The following is a 15531-nucleotide window of genomic DNA, read 5'->3' as shown; positions in this document are numbered from 1 at the left end:
TGTACGAGTTAAGGCAGCTGGTGTATATATATATATATACAAACATATATGCTGTGTGTAGCATCGTGTGAAGGAGGGAGGCTAGTATATATTATATAAAAAAAACTTTAAGGCGCTGCTCCAGCATGGCCGCAGTCTAATGAATGAAACAAGTAAAAGAAAGAAAGGAACATGAGAAAAAAAACCCATACATTTCGTACGTATACCTGCGGCTAAAGACACGCAGCTAGCTTTACTGATTGAGTGTGACAAGGGACGGATTGATGTCTAGCAAGATATATTTAAACGAAGTCTATGAAAAGCATTCGACAATCCAGAATCGACCCACCCTCTCTGATCGAAGTAACCAAGTCTCGAAGGTAAATTCTTCCATTTATTGTGAGATGATGGGGGGGGGTGGATTGGTTCGCAAAAGTTTTGCTTCGTCTCGACGTTTCCATGGAACCTTTGATTTCTTTGTAGGATGCCAAGAAGATTCCGTCCAGATTCTCTGTTGTCGGCTGAATTCCTGATTGTTGTTTCTAAGTTATTTGGGGATGTAAGGTCGGTGGAGTTGCCTCCCCTTGTCTGTCTCTGGTTTGTGTTCTATAAGCCTGGGTTCATTTCTGTGTATGTTTTTGGTTTATTTTCCTTCAGCAAGGGCTTATCCGATGCCTATTCTACGATGAACTGTGTTTCGTAGTTAATAAACAAATTGCTTTGTCTTTGCCAGCCTTGTAGCGAGTTTGTTTCTTCAGCTTCACAAGTTGTTTGCCACAGTTTAAAGACACTTTCCAAGCGTTGACCATCTCAATGTTTCTTTAATTCGTTGTAGATTTCCTCATCTATGTTCTTCAATTTTTCTTCATTGCTCAGCGCTCTAAGCTTAAGCAGTTCTATTTCTGTCTTCATGTTTTCCAAGTGTTAGTTTCTCCCATAATTGTCTTTGTTGGTCCTGTTCGTTTGGAATACGTTTAATTTGGAGTTTATGAGGCAGAATTTAACCAGTGTTCATAAATTTCTGCCTTGTGCTTGTTTTTGATCATGTTCCAGAAAGTAACCTTTCTGGCTTTAAGTTTTTCATTCTATATGTGTATAATGCGGTTTTTAATTGATAGTGGAGGGGGATGGGCTTCTATCTTGTGTATCATCTTTAGGTGGATTTTCATTTAAGCAATTATTATGTGGTAAAGAATGAAGAGTGGTGCATAATTTGGACAAATGTTGATTGAGCTGTTGCAGGGATTGTTCTTTCTCTTCTTTTCCTCTTGTGTGGAGCGAGTGAGTTCATCAGTGTTGCTAATCAAAAGTCTCAAATTCGTGTTCATCTCTCTCAGTTCCTTAAGAGTCTCTTCGTCTCAAGAAGATTAAGTTTGTCCAAAGACACCTGGAAAAGGTTTAGTTTTTGAAAGCATTATATTTCGGTTGCCTACTTCCATGAGAGTTACCTTGTCTGTTGGAATACATTTTTAGATTACTGGCGTGTACAATATATGCTCACACATGTATGTATGTATGTATATATATATATATATATATATATATATATATATATATCATCATCATCATCATCATCATCGTTTAATGTCTGCTTTCCATGCTAGCATGGGTTGGACGATTTGACTGAGGACTGGTGAAACCGGATGGCAACACCAGGCTCCAGCCTGATTTGGCAGAGTTTCTACAGCTGGATGCCCTTCCTAACGCCAACCACTCAGAGAGTGTAGTGGGTGCTTTTACGTGTCACCCGCACGAAAACGGCCACGCTCGAAATGGTGTCTTTTATGTGCCACCCGCACAAGCCAGTCCAGGGGCACTGGCAACGATCTCGCTCGAAAATCCTACAGGAGCCAGTCAGGCGGTACTGGCAACGGCCACGCTCAAAATGGTGCATCTCATGTGCCACCCGCACAAGAACCAGTCCAGGGGCACTGGCAACGATCTTACTTGGCTTGCCGGGTCTTCTCACGCACAGCACATTTCCAAAGGTCTCGGTCCGTAGTCATCGCCTCGGTGAGGCCCAATGTACGAAGGTCTTGCCTCACCACCTCAGCCCAGGTCTTCCTGGGCCTACCTCTTCCACGGGTTCCCTCAACTGTTAGGGTGTGGCACTTTTTCACGCAGCTATCCTCCTCCATTCTCACCACATGTCCATACCAGCCCAATCGTCTCTCTTGCACGCCACAACTGATGCTTCTAATGTTCAGCTTTTCTCTCAAGATACTTACACTCTGACGGGTATTCACATTGACATTACACATCCAACGGAGCATACTGGCTTCATTCCTTGCGAGCTTACGTATGTCCTCAGCAGTTACAGCCCATGTTTCACTGCCATGTAGCATGGTTGTTCGTACGCATGCGTCATACAGTCTGCCTTTTACTCTGAGTGAGAGTCCCTTTGTCGCCAGCAGGGGTAAGAGCTCTCTAAACTTTGCCCAGGCTATTCTTATTCTAGCAGCTACACTTTCAGCGCACCCACCCCCACTACTAACTTGGTTGCCCAGATAGTGGAAGCTATCAACTACCTCTAGTTTTTCACCCTGGAATGAGATAGAAGTTGTTTCCTGTTTGTTTGCAGTCTTTATTGCACCTGAACATCTGCCACAAACAAAAACTAACTTGCTAGTTAACCTGCCTTTGATGTTGCTGCACCTCTTATGTGTCCATAGCTTGCACCGGGTACATCTTATAGAGTTACTACCTACTCCTTTTCTACATACTGAGCAGGGCCATCTACCTGAAGGGGTTTGTGTTTTATCTACCTTCCTACTTATTAGGCCCTTCAATTCTAGACCTTGCTTCCACACCTGAAACTTCTCCTCTAGTTCTGATAGTGACTCCGCAATTAGGGCAAGGTCATCAGCATAGAGGAGCTCCCAGGGGCAACCTGTCTTGAACTCCTCTGTGATTGCCTGGAGGACTATGGTAAATAATAGGGGGCTGAGGACGGAACCTTGGTGGACCCCTACCTCTACCCGGAATTCATTGCTGTACTCATTTCCAACCCTCACCTTACTGGCAGCATCTCTGTACATGGCTCACACAGCTCTCACTAACCATTCTTCTATCCCAAGTTTCCTCATTGACCACCAGATAAGGGATCGGGGGACCCTGTCAAAGGCTTTCTCCATGTCAACGAAAGCCAGGTACAGAGGTTTATCCTTAGCTAGGTATTTCTCCTGCAACTGTCTCACTAGAAATAAGGCATCAGTAGTGCTTTTACCTGGCACGAACCCAAACTGCATCTCATTTAATTGATTCGCTCCCTAATTAGTTGGGCTATGACCCTCTCTGTAACTTTCATAACCTGATCTAACAGCTTGATGCCTCTGTAATTATTTGTATCTAAAGCGTCCCCTTTACCTTTGTAGCAGTTGACTATGATGCTGCTACACCAGTCATTGGGTATGACTCCTTCGTGTATCACCTGGTTCGTAATACGGGTGACTAGGCTATAGCCAACACTGCCAGATATTTTGAGCATCTCTGCAGTGATTCCTGATGGGCCGGGGGCTTTCCCGGTCTTCATACTCTTAATTGCTTTATCTACCCTGGTACTATCAACTCGGATAGCTGGTCCCTCTATTGGGTCGACATACGGCAGGCTCTCTTTCTCCCATTCATTCTCTTTATTAAGCAATCTATCGTAGTGGCATCTCCAGACCTCTTTCTTTGCAGCCTCATTTAGTGCAAGCGTACCATCATCCATGCGAACACATTTCTCTCCTACAACATCACTATTCTCTCTCCTACACTGTCTTGCAACACGAAATACCTCGAGTCTTTGGTCCTCACGGCGCAGAACATTGGCAAATCTTTCCTTATCTGCTTCCCCTCTGGCTAAATAAACCTGTCGCCTAGCCTCCCTTCTGGCACATTGGTACAATTCCCTGCTACCACCGTTCTTCCAGTCCTTCCAAGCCTGTTTCTTTTGTCTAATAGCCCTGTCTACCTCCTTGTTCCACCACCACGTTACTCTGGGTCGGGAGGGGACCTTACACCACCCACAAATCTGGTCGGTGGCTTTCAACAGGTTGTCCCGCAGAAATCTCCAATTGTCTTCCACGTTGTATGATGCTTTTTAGCCCATTTCACACACCTGCTGTAAAGCGGTTGGCATTTGGAAGGGCATCCAGCTGTAGAAACCTTGCCAAATCAATTTGAGCGTGGTGCAGCCTCTTAGCTTGCCAGTCCTCAGTCAAACCGTCCATGGGAAGCAGAATTAAATGATGATGCTTTATTCACAATTTTATAAACTTCTCTCTCACGCTTCCCCTCTTTTTCTCTCTTGTTCTTCACTTTTCCCTTCAACCAATCACATGAAGAAGGCATTACAGTCAGACGAAATAACTAAGGAATAAGACTGAGTTAAAAAGAATTCCACGTTTCACTCGCAGCCTCCCCGACTTCAGCCAATCACATGACAGCCTCACGAATGGGCTGAGTAACGGAGGAAGAAGCAGAATTATTATAAGATTGAATTTTCGTTACCAGCCCGGCTGAAACTGGCTCTGGCTCCAACTACAAATGTTGTGTTGTTTTTAGAAGTTCTCAATTAAAATCTCCCACCATACCTTAGTCACGTTCTGTTCCTAAAACTGGCTGAATGATAACTGAGTTATTCAACACAGAGCATCTCGAAATAAATGCACCACTGGGAATGATGTATATTGGCTAATACTGGGTTGGGTACACAAGAAAGTTTTAATATAGAGTTGCACATATTAGTGGATGATCAGTTTGTAATTCTGGATCATTTCCTTGTATCCAGAATAATGTGGCTCCTGGCCTTGCCCGGTTCCATGGTGGTAATGTAAAAAGCATCCTGAACACTATTTATTTATTTACTTATATATTTATTCATTTATTTATTTATGTATTTATTAATTTATATATATATATTTTTTATTTATCTATATTTTTATTTATTTATTTATTTATATATATATATATATATTTATTTATATGGTGTGGCTCCTGGCCTTGCCCAGTTGCTCCCAAGATGTCCAGCCGATGCCAGCAGACAAAATGGATGGTAAATGAGGATAGAATTTATCTATTTTGTATTGTTTTATTGTCTAATCTTTTTTTCTTTTTTTTTCTTTGCAGCTTTTCCACATAGATGTTGGTATATATAACATTATACATTACATAAATGTGTATGTGCGTGTACAACATGTCCATATACGCATGCATATATACACAGACTGAGAGAAGAAGAGTTAGCTGCCTGCTTATATTTGTACTGATGATGTTATTGAAATTACAATAATTATTATTCTTATTAATCTCCCTTCCAACATTCTTGCCTCCTGTTTTCATTTCTTCCTTATTCCTCCTCTTCCTCCCCATCATACCACAACGTCTGACCCCTTGCTGCTTCTCCTTAACCATTTATAGACACGCTCGTGCACATAGACGTCATCTGCCAAATTTCTTTTCTGCTGTGGTGGCGGCAGTGCTGGTGTTGTCCTTTTCTCTCACTATCAGCTTGGTGTAATAATATTTTTCCTTCATAAATGGTAGCTGACCGCACCATACAGTAAGGTTTTAGCAAAGTTGTATTGGAATAATGGGGCTGGGGAGCGGGACATCTTTAAAAATGTGTGTGTGCATGCGTCTTTCTGTAAAAATATATACAAGTTGAGGGGGGGGGGGGCCAAAGGTCATGTGCCAAGATTAAGACTCTAATATCTCTATTGCACATTTCAAAAACAACCCATTTATATTTAATTAGAAAGCAAAACAAATTAGCAAATGTCTGTAGCTTTTATTCTTCGTTGCATTGTTGTGTGAGGAATATCAACTCCCTGTGACAATGTGTGCACGAATTTCTTTGGACTTTTTTTCTTTTTAAAGCCTCTTTCTGACAGAGACATCTCGGTGGTGAGGGGTCCACTTTGCTATGTGTTGGGCACACCGTATTGCATGAACTTCTCGGACAAATTGACCGGCCGTTGTATGCGATGTTGCTTTTTCTCACGATGCTTTTGGTTGGAGATGTCCACAACTGTTCTGTTCTGTTCTGTTTTGTTGCACCATCGCAACCAGACTGAAAAACAAGTCCAATGTGCTCCGGAATTGTCAAAGACGTGTTTCAGTTTTTCTAAAATGGAGTGAAATAAAATAATAATAATAATGATTTCTTGTTACTCTTATCAAACTCATTGGGCCCCAGGTTAAGCTAAACTCTCCTTATTCTCCCCACCAAAGTGAGGGAGTTTGTGTGTGCTCAATGTTTTCCCATTAGATAGTCTGGTAGGTCTGTTGTCCCTTCATTTAGTTCCTTAGCCATCATAACTGCCCCCGTTTCTCTCTCTCTCTCTGCCTCTTCAGTATGTATGTGTTGGGGGAGTCTGTAATGTCGTCATGGTTACTGTTTTTTTTTTTCGTTTGTTTTTTCACCACCACAGCTTTACTATTAACAATATTTCAGTCGCATTTTTAAATCTGATAATTTCAGGGCAGGAAACTCATGATTGTCACCTCATCCCTCCCTCCCTATTTCTAATATCTTTCTAAATTCTGTTGCTACAACTACTTTGACGACCACCACCACCACCCACAAGTACTGCTACTACTACTACTACTACTGTCATGTCTCTGAATCGGCAGAGCGTCAGACAAAAGGTGCTTTATGGGTAGGTAAGTCTGTTTCCCTTGCTAGCTTTGAATCTGTCAAAATACAGGATGGGCCCAAAGTCACACACTGAGACCCCCCTCTCCCCCATATTTCAAAAACAGCACTTTATGGTTAATTACAACACAAAACTAATTAGGAAATGTCAACATCCTGATTACAAGGGTTCGAAACATTCACCATTTGCAGATTTTTTTATTGTTTGTTGTACAAGGAATAGAATTTCCTGCAGAGATCTTTGCACAGGTAGGGGAGGGGGCAACCATTGGTATTTGTCCTGCACACTGCATGTTGCATGGACTCTTTGCACTAATCAGGCGCAGGCTGTGTGGTAAAGAAGCTTGCTTTCCAACCACATGGTTCCTGGTTCAGTCCCACTGTGTGGCACTTTAAATAAGTGTCCACTAAGCCTCGGGCCAACCAAAGCCTTGCGAGTGGATTTGGTTGACAGAAACTGAAAGAAGCCCGTCGTGTGTATATATATATATATATGTGTGTATGTACATGTGAGTGTATCTGTCTGTCCCTGCCACCATTGTTTGATAGCCGATGGTGTGTTTACGTCCCCCGTAACTTAGCAGTTTGGCAAAAGAGATAGAATAAGTACTAGACTTAGAAAAAATAATTCCTAGAGTCAATTTGTTCGACTGAGAGGCAGTGCTCCAGTCATGTGACTGAAACAAATAAAACAATAATCGACCAACAGTGTTTCAATGTTACACAAAATAATAATGATTAATAGTAGTATAAGATGTTATATTTTCGTGTGTGACTTTTGGCCCACCCTGTACCCAGAAATATGACCACCACCACAAAAAATAATAATTTATTTTGCTATTGAAGTATCGAAAGGGGTAGACAACTCTAGATATGTTTTGCTCTTATTTGACCTCCGTGAATTACAGCTTGTTTTTGCCAGATGGTAAGATGCATCTGTATACACACACATATACATACATGCTGCTGCATACAGATAGAGATTTGAGTGCACACGGAATTACATTGTGTGTGCATGGTGCGAGATATATAAATTCTGTGCACACATACTTCATGTATATCTCTAGTCTTTAAACATATTTAAAGCTGTGGTCATGCTGGGGCACCACCGTTGCCTGTGCTACACTATTATTTGGAACCTCCTCTGATAGGTGGCATTTGGTCAATGAGAGAGTCTGATCACTGCTGCTCTCACCTGCCGTGAAGTAGTCTCATCTGGAACCCTTGGCAGGAAGAGACCCCGTTTTGTGTGTATATATATATCTAAATGTATATGTATAAATCTTGTGTGATCTTAGTTATTGTCTGGTTGCTTGAGGAGGTCAATAACACTGAAACCTATCCAAGGTTGTCCCCCCACTATTGCAATTTATTTTAATTTCTAAACCTTCTTTCTCATTTAATTTACCTTTGTTGGGTTCGTTCTCTTCAAATGAACCTTCATACTTAATTACTTCTTCTCTCGTTATGGATGTAACTTCTGTAATAAAAGTCAGTGGTAGTTTTAACTCTGGGGCAGTGTTCAAACCATGGCCATCTCGTCTTAGAGGGGAATATCTAGCATTTTAATCTATTGTTTTTTTTTTCATTCTTTATTCAAAGCAATTAGAACGGAAGGGTTGATTGGTCACTATATCTAGCGAGGGAGAGGTTAGTAGTTGTGGTGGGAGTAGTGTGAAGCACAGCAGAAGCTGTTGTAACCATTAACAACTTGGATCATTACCATAGTAACTGGTTGTGGTGGTAGTAACAGCAGTTTGGGTTAGTGGATGTCTAAGTGCACCTTAGTAAGTGGTTGATGGAAGGTGACAGCAGAAGCAACTAGTGGTCAAGGGTCCTTTTTCTTCTTCCTCCCATCCACTCCATGCCAATCACTCCCCCCTTCTATCATGTATACATACCTCTTCCTTCATCATTTCAATTTCAACTCTATTTTGAGAGGGAAAAAAAAAAAGTATTGACCCTCCCACTTACAGTGTTTGTCTTTTTTATTTGACTGGTGGGTCCACCTGCTGTGTGGTCCTGATCCCTTTCGTCTTTGGACAAAAGGATTCTAGCTGTCGTGAATTATTTTGACTGTGGCCATGTTGGAGCAAATCAACCCTGGGACTTCTGAAGCCTAGTACTTATTATTCTATTGGTCTCTTGTTAAACTGCTAAGTTATGGGGGACGTAAACACACCAACATTGGTTGTCAAGCGATGGGAAAGTGTCTTCTACTTATAGCCTCAGGCCAATCAAGGCCTGGAGGAAGCCTGTCGTATCTATGTGTATGTTTGTCTCTCCACCATCGCTTGGCAACCAATGTTGGTATGTTTAGCAAAAAGAGACGGTACTAGACTTACAAAGTGTATGTCCTGGGGTCGAATTGGTTTGACTGAGCATGGCTGCAGTCAATTGACTGAAAACAAATAAAAGAATGTCTACATAGTCTTTTTTATCATCGAAAATGTGTTTTTCTCGAATAAAAAAAATCATTTAAAGATGTTTTTTGTTGAATAAATAAAATAAAATAAAAACCATAAAAATTATGCAAAGAAGAAGAATCGACTGCAACAGGAAGAAGAAAACAAGTCTTAATCCAGAAAATCCCATCGTGGGACGCGCGGAAGGTAATAATGTCAAATCGATAATGTTTATAGTATAACCAATAGGTGAGGAGTAGCTAAAAACAAAAAAAACGACGCCATTATAAGGCCCCCCCCCTTTAAAAATTTTTCCGGGTTTTGACACCTTAGCGACATCAAATCTCGAAAATTTTCTGGAGAAAATCTGGGGAATCGATGTCGCTAAAGTGTCAAAATTTTCTAAGTTTTGACACTTTAGCGACATCGATTCCCCAGATTTTCTCCAGAAAATTTTCGAGATTTGATGTCGCTAAGGTGTCAAAACCCGGAAAAATTTTTAAAGGGGGGGGGGGCTTATAATGGCGTCGTTTTTTTTGTTTTTAGCTACTCCTCACCTATTGGTTATACTATAAACATTATCGATTAGACATTATTACCTTCCGCGCGTCCCACGATGGGATTTTCTGGTTTAAGACGTGTTTTCTTCTTCTTTGCATAATTTTTTTTGTTTTTTAAACATACTCCTCCCGTATTTTTCGATTTTCTGGTTATCGGAAAGACACCGGGTTTCCTACACATTTTTTATTATTATTTCCAGGTAATTAAATAATATTTTTAATTACGATAATTAAATAAATATTACATTTTGGAAATGCTTCGCTTAGGGAACAATTGGATCTTGTCGCGTTGGTTTCAAGGGAGGTAACTCTCTGCATGTTCCATTCTGTTTGGTGGTCAAGAGATAAATAAAATAAAACTATATCTACATTGTGATTTCGAATCCTGGCTTTGTCAGCTTTATTTTTCAAGTTTCTACAACATTTAAGTATGATAATTTAGTGTCTACAATGTCTGTGTATATATTATGAATAGCGTAATATATGTGTATATATTATGAATCGAGTAATGTATGTGTGTATATTATGAACCTAGTGATCTATGTGTGTGTATATATTATGAATCGAGTAATGTATGTATGTGTATATATTATGAATCTAGTAAAGTGTGTGTATATATTATGAATCGAGTAATGTGTGTGTATATGTTATGAATGTATGTGTATATATTATGAATCTAGTAAGGTGTGTGTACATATTATGAATCTAGTAAGGTGTGTGTACATATTATGAATCGAGTAACGTGTGTGTGTGTGTGTGTATATATTATGAATCGAGTTATGTATGTATATATTATGAATCTAGTAATGTATGTGCTTGTGTGTATATATTATGAATCGAGTAATGTATGTGTATATATTATGAATCAAGTAATGTGTGTGTGTGTATATATTATGAATCGAGTAATGTATGTGTATATATTATGAATTGAGTAATGTATGTGCTTGTGTGTATATATTATGAATCTAGTAATGTGTGTGTGTGTGTAAATATTATGAATCGAGTAATGTATATGCTTGTGTGTATATATTATAAATCTAGTAGTGAGAGTGTGTGTGTATATATTATGAATCTAGTAAGGTGTGTGTGTATTATGAATGGAGTAATGTATGTATGTGTATATATTATGAATCGAGTAATGTATGTATGTGTATATATTATGAATCTAGTAAGGTGTGTGTACATATTATGAATCGAGTAACGTGTGTGCATATATTATGAATCGAGTTATGTATGTATATATTATGAATCTAGTAATGTATGTGCTTGTGTGTATATATTATGAATCTAGTAATGTGTGTGTGTGTGTGTGTAAATATTATGAATCGAGTAATGTATATGCTTGTGTGTATATATTATAAATCTAGTAGTGAGAGTGTGTGTGTATATATTATGAATCTAGTAGTGTATGTATATTATGAATCTAGTAAGGTGTATGTGTATTATGAATGGAGTAATGTATGTATGTGTATATATTATGAATCGAGTAATGTATGTGCTTGTGTGTATATATTATGAATCTAGTAATGTATGTGTATATATTTGTCAGCTTTATTTTTCAAGGTCAATAAAACAGTATGAAGCGAAAGTGACATATCGATTACAATTCAATCAACAGAAAATTAGCATGCAAGTGGCTCAGTACTCCGCAGACACGTCTTCTTCACGTAATTTACAAAGAAATACAATGTGACAAGGCTGGTCCCTTTGAATTACAGGTGTAAGTGATTTTTGCCAGGTAAGTGGACTGGGGCACGGTGAAATTAATGTTTAAGTGGCTGTGCATTCCACAGACGTGTTCCCTGTGAACGGTTTTCGTCGAACGAATCAAACTTAATAAAATGTCTGGTCCTGGGGTTGTAAACAAGTGATGGCGGATACAAATACTGACTGAAACCGGTCAAAGAAATAAGACAGAGAAAGAAATAAAGACCGTAAGGAGTGGATTTGGTAGGCGGAAACTGAAAGAAGCCCGTTGTATATATGTATGTGTGTGTATATGTTTGTGTGTCTGTTTGTCCCCACCTCCCAACATCGCTTGACAACCGATGCTGGTGTGTTTACGTCAACGTAAATTAGCGGTTTCGGCAAAAGAGACCGATAGAATAAGTACCAGGCTTACAAAGAGTAAGTCCTGCGGTCGATTTGACCGACTATAAAGGCGGTGCTCCAGCTTGGACGCAGTCAAAAGGACTGAAACAAAGAAAAGAGTAATTTTAACGAGTTCCTACCGCCATTGCTATGACAAACCAACAACAAACACCAGCGCCATCTATCTGTAACGTCTCTATTTTACTCTGGCTTCTCCGAGTTACTTCCCTTTGTTTCTCTGCGATCAGAATCTTTATTTCGCTGGACGAATGTGTTTTAGCTTCTAAGATCCTTCTGGGATCGATTATTAATTAAAAGACGAACATTGAGGGGTCAATGTAATTAACTACCCCCGCCCATGCGTATAATTGAAAGGATTACGAACATTATTATTATTTTTAAAGGCAGAATCGTTAGCACGCCGGAGAAAGAGCTTAACGGTGTTCAGTCCGTCTTTACGTTCTGAGTTCAAATTCCGCCGATGTCGACTGTTCCTTTCAACCTATAAGGGTTAGGGTAATTAAAACGCTAGGGGGTCAACATAATCGACTAGTCCCCTCCCTCAAAATATGTAGGTGTGTTTGTGTGTCTGTGTTTGTCCCCCCACCATCGCTTGACAATCGATGCTGGTGTGTTTACGTCCCCGTAACTTAGTGGTTTCGGCAAAAGAGAATAAGTATTAGGCTTACAAAGAATAAGTCCTGGGGTCGGTTTACTCGACTATAAAGGCGGTGCTCCAGCATGGCCGCAGTCAAATGAGTGAAACAAGCAAAGGGAGCTGGCTGAGTCGTTAGCACGTGTGGGCGAAATGTTTGGCAGCCGTTCGTTTGTCTTTATGTTTCGAGTTCAATTTCCAGAGGCCTCTCGTTCTTTCGGGGGTCGATAAAATAGGTGCCAGTTGACCACTGGAGTTCATGTAACCAACTAGTCCAACATTTTAGGCGTTCTACCCCCACAAGCCACATTCCTAGCGCTCCCCACCCCCATCTAACCATTACAAACATGCATACAATTCGTATAAATTAATTAAAGAAACTGTCCCTGTCAGATGACCGCACAGACCTATTATGGGGCCAACTGACCCCATAATGGTTTCTGTCAAATGATGTAAGATTAAAAGAAAAAATTCCTGAGGTTGATTCATTTGGTTGTAGAATTCTTCAAGCTTCAAGGTGGTACTCCAGCATGGCCACGGGCTCGTGCCTAAAACAAGTGAAAGATAAAAGAAATACAGATTTCTAAGTGTCCGGAGATGCCTGTTCGTGGAATTGCAGTCTTACTTTCGGCTAATTACTCTTAATTGATTTAATTAAAATATATGTTCAGTAATTTCCTTAATTAAGATTTAAACAAACATTAAATAATTTAATGAGTAACAATATTATTATTATAGGTTGTGTGTGAGTAAAAGATGGGATGGTCACAACTGGAACGTCTGACTGGATCAGGAGTGACCTGGGGCTAAAGAACGACTACAGCCACTAATACTAACTGCTACGCTGTACATTAGATAATGTAGTTCTAGATACACTATGCCTGAATATAAGGTGGGGTGGTCACGACTGGAACATGTTTAATCGTAGGTCTGCCTGGATCAGGACTGACCTGGGGTGAAATAACAATAATTAATTAAAGAATACAATTAATTAATGAAATGAATCTTTCTGTTTCATCACTGTGTACTTTAAATTAATTAAAATGTTTCCGTTAATTATAATTACAGTAATCTTCACCATTTGGCCTCAGTTCAGTGACCTGGCAACATTTCTAGCACCCTGGACAAAATGCTTGGCTGCAGCCATGCTGGAGCACCACATTCAAAGGTTGAACCATTCAAGTCAAACCTGGCAGTGTTTTATTTTTAAAGTTCAGTTCTTATTCTATCAGTTTTCTTCTGCCAAACCACTAAGTGATGGGGCCATAAACACACCAACACCGGCTGTGAAGTGGTGGCGGAGGACAAACACAGATGCAAAGAGAATCTGGAACTCGACTGAGGAAAGAAAACTCCGAATGACCCATCCTTGATTTCTTTGTATCATCTCTCTGGATGTTTTGCGTTCTTGTCCCTTTTTTGTATTTTACATATATATATATAATAATACAAAGGATATATATGCATGTATACACACATATATGTACATACTCACATTTACATGTGTATAGAGATGCATATCAGGGTACAGGACGTTAGAACAATGAACTACAGACAACGGAACGAACACATAAGAAAACAGAAAGCCACTTGGAATTATTCCTTCGTCAGCTGCCTCTATTCTAACTAGACGTTTCGAAGATATGGAGCCTGGTGTAGCCATCTGGTTTCACCAGTCCTCAGTCAAATCGTCCAACCCATGCTAGCATGGAAAGCGGACGTTAAACGACGATGATGGTGATTCACAAAAAGTATGGGGGTTTAGTTTACAGGTGATTTAAATGATTAGGTACACTAGATAAGTACTGTAACGGATTACTAGGGCTCCAGGGGTTATAGCCGGGATGGTATTTATGGACTCATTGCAGATTTCCAATGCATCGGATACATAACTTTTAAACCGGACACTAAACATTAAGGCAAGGCAAACATTTCAAGACATATACAATATTATTATTACAGGAAGAAATTCAAAATCTATATAAGATACAAATAAGGAAATAATTTTATTCTCAAATGCAGGATAAACGCTCGGCAATAGAGAAAGACTTTGACGTTTCGAGCCTACGCTCTTCAACTAAAATAAAATATATATATATATATATATATATATATACACATACAAACTCCACAGGCTTTTTTCAGTGTCCGTCAACCAAATCCACTCACCAGGCTTTGGTTGGCCGAGGGCTATAGTAGAAGACACTTGCCCAAGGTGGCATGCAGTGGGACTGAACCCAGGACCATGTGGTTGGTCAGCAGGCTAAGTACCACACAGCCACTCCTGCACCTATACATATGTATGTAGTTTATAGATTAGAGACAGGTAGTCTCAACATAGAATACACTTCATAGTGTTCAAGAGATTTCAACTTGAGCAGGAAGAGGAGTAAATGTAAGGAGAAGCAAGTTAGACATGTTGGTATACAAAAAATATACACATGTATGCAGATAAAAAGGTCCGACTTACACAGAATATAAATGGTATCAGGAATTAAAGGGGTTGACTAAGAGCTTTGAGAATCCAGCAGTTGTTTGTGGAGGAGGGGCTTGGTGGTCCAAAATAATGATTGTAACTTGATTCCATCATTGGGTAACACCAGCCTCTGTCTTCAGGGAAGAATTTTACATTTGGGGTGTTGACAGAATGCACTGTGCTTTTTTATTAACCACAAGGGGCCACAAAGAGGGGACAAACAAAGTATGTGGGGACATATAACATATGAAAAATGAATTTATACAAATGAGGATGAGACGTCCACCCTGGCCCCACTGCAGGGTGCTTATGTCTTTACAATTAATTTCATCGTTTGTCTATTTACAATTATATCCATTTTTTTTTCAAACAATTTTTTTCTCAATAAATTTTTGACTTACCATTTGATTGTCATGTTGTATTTCATCGTATTCTGGGGGGACGAGGTTCATTTTTCTCCTCTGGCCCCAATGGGGTTTACTTCCAATGGAAACGATTCTTCATCTGATGATGATGATGACGACTGAGGAGACAACCCATCAAGGAGTGGGGCGACTCCTTTACTGAAACTGAAAAGAAAAATGAGAAGCAAAAAAAAAAAAAAACCCCAAAAAGTACTTTTTACAAATAAATAAAAGTGACAGGTGGTGGTGGGAATAAGGGACAGCAGGGGAGACCCTAATATGTCTCCCTTCCCCTGTCTGGAAAAATTTGCCAGAAGAGAA

The 15531-nt window shown here is 39.8% G+C and overlaps 2 long non-coding RNA genes across 5 annotated transcripts in view; one reads left to right on the top strand and one right to left on the bottom strand.

Moving 5' to 3' along the window:
• Positions 1-219: 219 nt before the first annotated feature.
• On the top strand, positions 220-13724 carry LOC149129137 (uncharacterized). Of its 2 annotated transcripts, none has more exons than XR_016240410.1 (4): positions 220-359; positions 5092-10268; positions 10758-11322; positions 13399-13724. It is a non-coding gene; the product is annotated as an uncharacterized LOC149129137 (long non-coding RNA). The 2 variants fall into 2 exon arrangements; XR_016240409.1 differs by lacking the exon at positions 13399-13724 and having other exon boundaries at positions 5092-9070; positions 9104-10268; positions 10758-11272.
• Positions 5738-15531, bottom strand: part of LOC149129136 (uncharacterized) — a 26672-nt gene continuing 16878 nt past the window's right edge. Inside the window, exons 4-8 of one of the 3 annotated variants that reach the window (XR_016240408.1) lie at positions 15208-15375; positions 11816-12878; positions 9830-9910; positions 8594-9020; positions 5738-8099 (exon numbers count right to left, since the gene is read on the bottom strand). This is a non-coding gene — a long non-coding RNA (uncharacterized LOC149129136). The remainder of the gene's footprint in view (positions 8100-8593; positions 9021-9829; positions 9911-11815; positions 12879-15207; positions 15376-15531) is intronic. The other 2 variants (XR_016240407.1, XR_016240406.1) reach the window with 2 other exon arrangements.

The sequence above is a fragment of the Octopus bimaculoides genome, unplaced genomic scaffold, assembly GCF_046866305.1.
Source record: "Octopus bimaculoides isolate indiv1 unplaced genomic scaffold, ASM4686630v1 contig143, whole genome shotgun sequence".
In the NCBI taxonomy this organism is placed as follows: Eukaryota; Metazoa; Mollusca; class Cephalopoda; order Octopoda; family Octopodidae; genus Octopus; species Octopus bimaculoides.
The sequence above is the reverse complement of the archived record's forward strand: the minus strand, read 5'-3'. Positions and strand labels throughout refer to the sequence as shown.